We start from the raw sequence: 11,496 nt of genomic DNA on the forward strand, positions 1-11,496 counted from the left end.
TGAAGTGTTCTCCTACAGGTTTTTGTATATTGCCATTCCTAATATCTGATTTGTGTCCATTTATCCTTTTACGTAGGGACTGTCCAGTTTGGCCAATGTACATAGAGGGGCATTGCTGGCACATGATGGCGTAGATTACATTGGTGGACATGCAGGTGAATGAACCGGTGATGGTGTGGCTGATTTGGTTAGGTCCTGTGATGGTGTCACTGGTGTAGATATGTGGACAGAGTTGGCATCGAGGTTTGTTGCATGGATTGGTTCCTGAGTTAGTTACTATAGTGCGGTGTGTAGTTGCTGGTGAGAATATGCTTCAGGTTGGCGGGTTGTCTGTGGGCGAGGACTGGCCTGCCTCCCAAGGCCTGTGAAACTGAGGGATCGTTGTCCAGGATGGGTTGTAGATCACTGATGATGCGTTAGAGAGGTTTTAGATGAGGACTGTACGTGATGGCCAGGGGACTTCTGTTGGTTTCTTTCTTGGGCTTGTCTTGCAGCAGGAGGCTTCTGGGCACACGTCTGGCTCTGTTGATCTGTTTCCTTATTTCCTCATGTGGGTATCGTAGTTTTGAGAATGCTTGGTGAAGATCTTGTAGGTGTTGGTCTCTGTCTGAGGGGTTGGAGCAAATGCGGTTGTACCTCAGCACCTGGCTGTAGCTTATGCTCAAATAAATTGGTTAGTCTTTAAGGTGCCACAAGTACTCCTTTTCTTTTGGCTGTAGACAATGGATCGTGTGGTGTGTCCGGGATGGAAGCTGGAGGCATGAAGGTAGGCATAGCGGTCGGTGGGTTTTTGGTATAGGGTGATGTTAACGTGACTGTCACTTATTTGCACCGTGGTGTCTAGGAAGTGAACCTTCCGTGTAGATTGGTCCAGGCTGAGGTTGATGGTGGGGTGGAAGCTATTGAAATCGTGGTGGAATTCTTCCAGGGTTTCCTTCCCACTGCTCTAGCTGATGAAGATGTCATCAATGTAGCGTAGGTAGAGAAGGGGCGTGAGTGGACGAGAGCTGAGGAAGCGTTGTTCCATGTCAGCCATAAAAATGTTGGCATATTGTGGGGCTATGCGGGTGCCCATAGCGGTGCCACTGGTCTGGAGGTATATTTTGTTACCAATTTTGAAATAATTGTGCGTGAGGATAAAGTCACAGAGCTCAGCAACCAGTTGTGCTGTGGCATCATCAGGGATACTGTTCCTGACAGCTTGTATTCCATCTGTGTGTGGGATGTTTGTGTAGAAAGCCTCTTCATCAATGATGGCTAGGGTTGTGTTTTCTGGAAGATCATCAATGCATTGTAGTTTTCTCAGGAAATCAGTGGGGTCACAGAGATAGCTGGGAGTGCTGATGACGTTGGGTCTCAGTAGAGAGTCCACATATCCAGATGGTCCTTCAGTGACAGTGCCAATGCCAGAGATGATGGGGCATCCAGGATTTCCGGGTTTGTGGATCTTGGGTAGTAGATAGATTCCCAACCGGGGTCATTCTAAGGGAATGTTGATTTGTTCCTGTGTTAGTGTAGGGAGTGTCCTGAGTAGATGGTGCGGTTTTTTAGTGTATTCCTCAGTGGGATCTGAGGAAAGTGGCCTGAAGAATTTGGCATTGGAGAGTTGTCTGGCAGCCTCCTTTTGGTAGTCAGACCTGTTCATGATGACAACAGCACCTCCTTTATCAGCCTCTGATTATAATGTCAGGGTTGTTTCTGAGGCTGTGGATGGCATTGCATTCTGCACGACTTAAGTTATGAGGCAAGCGATGTTGTTTTTTCCACAATTTCTGCCTGTGCACATCAGCGAAAGCATCCTACGTATAGGTCCAGACTGTCATTTCAACCCTCAGGAGAAGTCAATGTGGAGTTGTTCTTCTTGTGCTGTTGGTCGGAGGGTATCAGTGTTACCTTGAAAGTATTTTTGAGTTGGAGATGGCGAAAGTAGGCTGCAGATCACAGCAGAACTGTATCATGTTTGTGGGGGTAGCGGGCAGAAAGAGAGTCCCCAAGATTGGACAGACTTCTTCCGAGCTGAGTGTATAGCTGGTTAGATTGACAATATTGCTGGGTGAGTTAGGGGTTGTGGCCCCATGTGACAGGTAGGATTTATGCTCCAATATGTCTGTTAGTCTATAAGGTACCACAGGACTCTTTGCCGCTTTTACAGATCCAGACTAACACAGCTACCCCTGTGATACTTCTTGAAGTACAATCCCGATCTCCTCAGCACCCTGGCATCATTAAACTCTCCAGTGTTTCCCGCATAGGAACTGATGAATCTGCCTCTGTGGTCCATTAACCCTTGCCGAGCGAGTGAATGGTAATCATTTAGGTTCACATACTCACTCGCCCCTTTTGGCGGGCACAGTATTGGGATGTGGGCGCTATCAATGGCAGAGTTTGGAAACCTGATCCTCTGTAATTGAGCTATTAGTTCTGCAACTCTGCTTATGGCAACCACCCATGGGTAGATCAGTGTTAATTGTCTTGCAAACCTGCACAATCCTGACCCTGATAATGGAATTTCCAACCCTGAAGTGGTTTGCAATGGACTGGCAGTTGTATGGTGTTGCCAGCTTCCATGCAGCAATAGCTACCCACTTCTGAACCAGTATGGCTTCTCTGAATCGAGATCTCTTGCACTAGAGTCGTGGTGCAGGCTCCTCACACAGCTCCATGAAGGTCTGGTTTCTCATTCAGAAGTTCTGAAGCCACTGCTGGTCATTCCAGGCATCAGGGACGGTGCTCTGGAACAGCTCTGGAACAGACCCTGGGAGGACCCCTTCAGTGTGACAGACCCCCTTAGGATCTCACTCTTTCACTTTGGCTTCATCACCTCCTTGGATTGAACCTCCACGCCTTCGTCACCCCTGCTTCACACAGGGAGCTCCCGTCAGTGAGTCCACCTCAGATGGACACCTGAGAGATACTTCTACATTCAAAGGCAGCAATGCCCCACACCTTCGGCATCTGCAGTGACTCTCAGCCAGCATTGTAAAAGCAGTAGGGTTTATTAGATGTCTGGAACACAACCTAGAAAGTCCTTGGTTAGCATAGAGAAAAAAGTCACAGCATGGTCCATTCTGATTACCAAAAGTCTCAGCCAAGTGGTGTCCATCCTTGGCTCCCTCTCTGTCCTCTTTGTTCAAATTCCCAGGCCAGTCCCCACCTCAGTCCTTTGTTCCCAGCAGGTCAAACACAGCAGGCTTTCTGCAGAGGGGTGGACTATCCATGGTCTTTAATTGCGAGGTAGCAAATGTCCTGGAGGTTGGCTTTGCCACTGTCTTCATGGACTGTCCAATGACATGGGCCCCAAACTTGAGACAGCCGGACATCAGCTACATCTGTGTAGTAGCCTGCCTGAGAGTAAACAGCCTTTTTCCACTCCTTCGGGTGGAAAATGCAGGATATAGGCGAAACTGAGGTACACAATACTCATACAAAATATTTACAAAAAAATTCCCACTGTGTGACAGCAGGGTTCCAAAATGACATGATCCCACTACACTGTGCTCGTTCTCCTGCACCAGAAGCAACGGTCCACCCTGGGCAGTACCCGTATTCACCAGCTCATCTTGGGAGCCAGATGAATGGTCATTCACCCTCGAAGTCAGCCACCTTGGATGTGTCAGAAATTCCAATCAGCATGTTGCTGATCACCTACGCTGCTGCATAAACATTGTCTCACAACAAGAAGCAGGAGCAAAACCAGATCATTATCCAATTGCTATGTCTTCCACCCAGTTTGGCAGGAGGGACATGTGAGCAGGAACTCTCATAAGCAAATGTGTGATGGTCGAAGGGGGCGGGGGGGATAGTACTAACACCACAAAGCAATTAAATTTGATGCACTAAACCTTGGGATACCATCCCTAAAATGGTAGTGCTGATGTCACATAGTAATAGTGGCAGTATGAACGCAGGTATACATATAAATATAGTGTTATACCCATTTCTAGCACAGCATATGTGGACAAACTGCAGGGGGAAGGGAACATGAGCGAGGATGCATACGATCAAGTAACCAAACATATGTGCCAATGTAGGCATAGCAATAGGGAGGTATGATAGTATCATACTTTCCTATGGCCTATTTTAAAGATGGGTAAACTGAGCCAGTTAGTAGCAGAGTAAACTAGAGCTCCCAGCTCTCAGTCTAACTATTGGGCCATGCTGTATCTCCTACACAGGCTATATATGGCCTCTCTCATGTGAAGCACATATACTTGTCTAATTGTCTTTCAGTCACTCTGCTAATCACACTTAGCTAACAAATGGCTTTGAATGTTTTTCTCAGTTTTCTTTCTGTATAAGTTCAGTTTAAAATATGATTAAAACTTGCTCAGGCATCCATTTCTAAGGGATTAGTACACTTTGTGGGTAATTTTAACTTTCAGCTCTAAACCTATGTAAAAATCCCTGAGGCATGCACAAACTGTTACTGCTTAATTATGAGCTTACTTAAAGTTGGATGTATTTAATCTTTATATAGTCTCTTTCCACTTGAATGGTCACTTTTTCTATATTATTCAAAACTAAGTAGTAATGGAGGAAATGTAATTAATTTGCCACAGTCATACTTCTCTGTTTCCATACAATGATCAGATTGTGGATCAAAATTCCTCATTCTCAAAGCATTTTTTTCCACTTTGCTTTAATACCCTTTATCCTGACAAGCATGGGGCAGTGGCTGTGGTTCTCAGACTTTTTCCTCCTGGGATCCACTAATACCACAGACACTTTTGCGTGCACTCCCCTCCTAAAGTGGATTACACAACTGCCCTGCAACAACTATAATACAGTAGTGGACTAGATGAAAAAGTAATATAGGGGCAGTAGCATGGAAAAAGAAGGAAAACAAATTTGTTTTAATACGATGCTTGCTGCTGTTTAGGTATATCCTCCCATTTTGTACCTTGGCTGGGGTTTTTCCTCATGTTAAATGTATGGTATTAGGACTGATCTTCTCTGCTTTCCAGGGAGACCATAGCAGGTTTCCCCCTTGATGGAAGCCACCAAGACACTAACAGTAGCAGCTAACAATACTGACTGGTGTAATAGACCTTTCCTGGGCTCCAGAGTCAACAGACTGTACCCAGGGGTGCCTCTTCTTCAAATGCCCTTCAGCATCCAGTCAAGGCACCGAGTTACATCAAGAAGGCTTCAATGGTCCCGGCCTGGAATCCTCTGAAGACTTACCAAATCTCTTCTTCACTACCAATGCCTAAAGGCTCAGCTAGACTAGGCAGAGCACTCCTGCCAGAGTTGGACGTGCTTGGTACCCGTTCTGAGCAGGAATGTTCCAACAGAGAGCAGAGCACAGGCTCCATGAGTAAGTATTTGAGCCTGGCAGCCCTAGGCTTTCTGGGACAAAGGTTTCAACCCTCTACCAATGTAACATTTGTCACCTATATGTGCCTCCCCCAGACACTTAAGGCAGCTGGGGCAAGGGTCACTCACTGGCATAGGTTTGTCAAAGGAGTGACAGGCCTGGAAGCCAGAAGAAAGCAGCACTAGTTTGCTACCAGACCCAGTACCCAAAGAGGCACTGGAGACCGAGCTTAATTAAGAAATGAACTAAACTTACTCTAGTCACTAAACATATACAAAAAACACTACTCTAGGCAAAACTAACATGACAGGTACTGTATAGACACAAGAAGGGAAGGAAAACTTGCAAATGCAAAGACCATGGGTCCAATAAACGTCACTGGCAGTAGGAAAGAACTGAGGGAGGCATGGGCAGCGTGGCCCTTTATACCTGTGTACAGTGGGGTGAGGAAACCCTAAGACGCTCACACTGCTGAAGGAAAAAAACTCTTACAACGGTGCACGAGGTGCACACACACCTACAGTGGAATACACATGCAAACACTCGAAGAAGGTGTCAGAGTAACAGCCGTGTTAGTCTGTATTCGCAAAAAGAAAAGGGGTCCTTGTGGCACCGTCTCTAAGGTGCCACGAGTACTCCTTTTCTTTTTTCGAAGAAGGTGGTAAACTACTCTTAAATGATTTCACTTGACATGTAACAGAGAGCCTGTTTGGATATGCGTTTGAGCCTGTATTATAGCTCTGTCTGACATATAGAAAAATGGAATATAATTAATATGACATTGTAACAATAAAAAAAAAAAGAGCAGTCTCCAATTTTACATTCCGTCTTGCTCCTGTTTCCTTACTCCTCACCATACCTTCCTTCGTTCCTTATGCCAGCACATCCACTCCGTCACTTGTCCTTAACATTCCTTTTTTGCTCCATACCTAGCTTCCACAATACTACACAGGTGATGAGTTCAGGGCCTCCACCTCAGTCTTCATATCATTTCTCCAGTTTGTCCAGATCATTTTGAATTTTAATCCCATCTTCCAAAGCACTTGCAACCTCTCCCATCTTGGTATTGTCTGCAAACATATTTATAAGTGTACTGTTTATGCCACTATCTAAATCACTAATGAAGATACTGAACAGAACCAGACCCAGAACTGATCCCTGTAGGAACCCACTAGATATGCCCTTCCAGCTTGACTGTGAACCACTAATAACTACTCTCTGGAAATGGTTTTCTAACCAGTTATGCACCCACCTTATAGTAGCGCGATCCAGACTGTATTTCCCCAGTTTGTGTATGGGAAAGTCATGCGAGACAGTATCAAAAGTCAAGATATACTACGTGTATCACTGCCCCTGTATCCACAAGGTTTGTTACCCTGTCCAACAAACCTATTAGGCTGATTTGACATGGTTTGTTCTTGACAAATCCATGTTTTCTGTTACTTATCACCTTATTATATTTAGGTGTTTGCAAACTGATTGCTTCATTATCTTTCCAGGTACTGAATTTAAGCTGACTGGTCTGTAATTCTCCAAGTTGTCTCATTTCCCTTTTTATAGATTGGCACTATAGTTGCCCTTTTTATAGATTGGCACTATAGTTGCCCTTTTCCAGTGCTCTATAACCTCTCCCTTCTTCCATGACTTTTCAAAGATAATTGCTAATGGCTCATATCTCCTCAGTCAGAAATTTACACTTAAATTTCAAGCAAATTACATCTATTTTGGTACATGCTGCAATTTTGTATAACAATCCTATTTATTTTGCAGTTAAGTTTTACTGATCTGTAGTATGAGTTTTATAATCCTTTTAAGAATTTAGGGAAATGAAGGTCCTCATCCTATGAAACAATAGTTTACTTCCTAATGGGAAATGATACTTGATTTGTTTTCCTTTGTTTGCCTCTCTCATATGCTGAAATTACAAGACATTGTCTGAATGTTTAAAAGGTAAAGCATTTACCTTTTACAGGAGTCAACCTGAATGTAAGCCCATCTGCAGGAAGGGGAGATTACTTATCTGTAACTGGAGGTTCTTCTAGATGTGTGACCCTTCTCTATATTCCACTGAGAGTTATGCGCATGCGCCATGATCCCAGAGCCAGAGCTTTTGAAAATAGTATTGTTTGGTGGTCCATGCATGCACCCTTGTGTTTCCTCATGGTTTCTCGAAGCAATAAAGGGCAGGGCAAACCACTAGCATCTTCAGTTCCTTCTACACCACAGACTTATCAGATCCGCAGCAGAGGAGGAGGAGGGTGGGATAGGAATACACACTGGGACCACACATCTTGAAGAATCGCCAGTTACAGGTAAGTAACCTCCCCTTCTTTTTCAAGTGATGGTCTCTATTGTAATTCCACACAGGGTGATTGACAAGCAGTACCTAGATACGAGACGGATGTGAGGAAGATGATGGAATCACAGAACAGGGGACCACTGCGCTGAACGAAGCATCTGTCGGGGAATCACATACTAGAGCATACTGGGAGGGAAAGGTCTGTGCCAAACTCCATGTGGCCATCTTGCATATGTCCACAAGTGGCATGTTGCGGAGCATGGCTATAGTTGATGCTTGCACTCTTGTGGAATCAGCTCATATCCCATCTGGTGGGGAACACCCTGACAATTGATAGCAGCGTGTAATGCAGCCTAAGACCCACTTAGAGATTCTCTGGGTGGAAAGGGCATGTCCTTTAATTCTCTCTGCTATGGTGATAAATAGCTTGGGAAACTTATAGAATGGCTTTGTCCTTTGTAGATAAAAGGGCCCTACGCACATCAAGGGAATGAAGCCGCCATTCCTCATTCAAGGCATGTGGTTTTGGAAAGAAGGTTGGCAGATGTACGGGTTGGTTCAGATGGAATTGGGAAACCACCTTTAACAGAAACTTGGGATTCAGTCATAAAGACCTTGTCCACATGAAACGTGGTGGAAGGGTGGGGAGGGTTGTCACCATGGCTCCCAGCTCACCAACCTTCCTCGCTGAGGTAACGGCAATAAGAAAGGGACCTAAATTGAGAGGCGAGAGAGGGCAGGAGGCCAGGGTTCAAAGGGAGAGTTCATTAAACAGGTAAGGACTAGGTTGAGATCCCATTGGGGAGCACTGGGCTGAATGGATGGGTATTTATGTAAAAGGCCCTTCCAGAACCAAGTTGTCAAGGGGTGGTTAAAAATCAAATGCTCTTCCACTGGAGGATGGAAAGTGCTGACAGAGCTGAGAGAATGTCCCAGAGTTTTCAGATGGAGGAAATAGTCGAAGAGCATGGGGATGCCCAGGAGGCAAACCATGTTCATTTGGCCTGATACGATCACCTCGTGCAGTCCTTTCAGCTACTGGAGAGGATGTCTTGCACCACCAATGAGCATTCTCATGCTAATGGAGGTGTCCATTCAAAAACCATCCTGTCCGGTGTAGCATCCATGGATCTGGATGACTGAGTCTGCCGTTGTGTTGCATCAGCAACACCGGAAATGGCTAAAGCAGGAGTGGAGGTTGTTTCAACATGTGGAGAAGAGGAGGGAATCAGAATTGGGAAAAACAGAACCAGAATAACTGTCATTTTGTCCTGCTGGAGTTCGTGGAGGGCACAGGGTAGGAGTTGGGGGGGGGTATTGTTTGTCCAGTCTGACTAAGTCAGCAACCAGAGTGTTGCCCAATGAGTGGGCACCGAGTCCTCCCCTGGAGCAATACTGGGTGCACTTGGTGTTGGTGTGAGATGCAAAGAGATTTCTGATTGGCGTACCCCAGTGACCAAAGATCTCCATGATTGTAGTGTTGTGCAACTTCCATTTGTGGTCAGTTCCAAAGTTCCTGCTGAAAGAATCTGCAATCACATTCTGGGTGCCTGAAAGGTAGGCTGCTGCCAAAAGGATATATTGTTTGATGCACCATACTCAAAGGTGAATCACCTCCATATACAGCACTGGGGGCCTTGTGCCCCCTTGTTTGTTTATGTAGTATACTGTGGTGGTGGTGGTGGTGGTGGTGGTGGTGGTATCTGACATGACGAGGATGTGGTGACAGAGGATAGTTGGTAAGAACACGTGACATGCTTTGTGTACTGCCCAAAGTTCAAGAATGTTTATGTGCATCCTGGCCTCTGGCGTGGTCCAGGTGCCTTGTGTCATGTCATCTCCAATGTGAGAGCCCCAGCCTGAGAGCGATGCATCCATTATGACTGTCATGGTCAGCGAGGATAAGAGGAAGGGCATCCCAGACCAGACTTGATCTACCAACAGAGAGAAGAGATGACCTCCAGTGAACGTTGAGTATGATGTTCATTGACTGGTACATAGGAGAATAGACTCTTTGCAGCCATAGCTGTAGACAGCAAAGGAATATGCAGGCAAAAGGCATAATATATATGTTCACTGCCATGTGACCTAGGATGGAGAGTCAGGTCCTGGCTGAGACCGAAGAGTTGGAGGTTATCAGGGCTATTTGGTCCAGTAATCAGTTCTTTGGTAGACAAGTTTGTTCAGAGGTCAAATAAATGCAAGCTCATATATATTCCAGGGACCGAGTAAAGTTGATTTTTCACATTGATGCTCACTCCTATGAAGGAGAGGAGTAGAAGAAGCTGGGAGGTTGATGCACAAGCTTCCTATCTGGGACATGCTGCCAGTCTCTAGGTATGGGAAGACTAGCATTCCCTGATGTCACAGATGGGTCCCTACCACAGAGAAAACCTTTGTAAAACTTGTGGGACAGTGGTAAGTCTGAATGGGAGAACTCTGTATTGGAAGTGTCAATGCCCCACTTTGAATCTCAGGAACCTTCTGTGGGTCGGATGTATGTCAGTATGGAAGTAGGCATCTTGCATGTTGAGAGCCGTAAACTACATGCCTTTTTCTAGTGAGGGAATGATGGCCGCAAGCATGACCATTCAGAATTTCAGCTTCCTAATTGAACAGTTGAGGTGTCAGAGATCCAAGATTGGTCTGCACCCCCTTTCTTTTTGGGTACCAGGAAAGAGTTGGAATAGAACCCTATGCCCCAAAAGGCTTCAGGGACTGGCTTCACTGCTCCTCTCTGTAGAAAGGAGTCTACCTCTAGGTTAAGAATACTGCCATGAGAGGAATCGCTGAGGAGGGTTGGAATGGGAGATGTGGAGGTGTCACCATAAACCTCTAGTGTAGCCACATCAAACGACATCTAAGACCCACTTGTCCATTGTTATAGCGCTCCAAGCTGGTACAAAAGTTTGAGATGACCCCCAAAAGGTGTGGAGGGTAGAAGCATCGGTATACAGAGTGGCTGACAGCTCTCTAGGCATCATTTTTGCAATGACTGAGTGTGTTCTGCAGAGGTCAACATTGCCAGAACAGACGGATGGGCTCTGTGAACCTTAGGGTGCTTCTGAGGAGGTTCATAGGCCCATTGGCGGTAGAAGTGAGGAGCTCTATAGCATTGGACGGGTGGTGGGTGATCAAATTTTCTCTTTGGTGCCGGTATATATATATGCCGAAGGTAGCTGTACAGTCTTTTAGAAAGTGTAAGGAACCATCAGTTTTCTTGTCAAAGAGATGTGTTTCGTCAAAGAGAAGGGCCTCAGTTGTGTTCTACACATCTCTAGGGAAACCTGAGGCACGTAACCAGGATTCCCTCCTCATGACAATTCCAGTCACCAATACACGCGAGGACATGTCTGCGGAATCAACTGCAGCCTCAAGTATAGACCTGGCAACCAATTTGCCCTCTTGTAAAATCATTTGGAATCTAGTATAATCCTGCAGAGATAGCTTATCTGCAAATTCTTCCATCCAGCCATAGTTTATAAAGTCATACTTGGCCATTAGTACCAAGTAGTTAGAGATCTGGAACGGTAGTCCAGCCAAGAAGACCTTTCAAATCATGAGGTGCAGTCTCTTATCCTACCTGCCTGCCGAGGTAAAGGGTGGGTGGTGGTGTTTGGATTGCGCTGACACAGCCTGTATCACCAAGGAGTTAGGTGGAGGATGTGAGAATATAGAAAATAGAAATTCAGATCTCTTATGGGGGGACACAGTATCTTTCTCGACTCCCTTTGAGGTTGGCATGCACATGGCTGGGGTATGCCACAGAGTGTGCAATGATTGAATGGCCTCATTGATTGAGGGAGTCACCCTCGTGGGTACAGATGCCTGCAGGATATCTAGTGACTGATGCTGACTGTCCATCACCTTTTCTAGTGGC

The sequence above is a fragment of the Eretmochelys imbricata genome, chromosome 3 (assembly GCF_965152235.1).
Source record: "Eretmochelys imbricata isolate rEreImb1 chromosome 3, rEreImb1.hap1, whole genome shotgun sequence".
Classification (NCBI taxonomy): domain Eukaryota; kingdom Metazoa; phylum Chordata; order Testudines; family Cheloniidae; genus Eretmochelys; species Eretmochelys imbricata.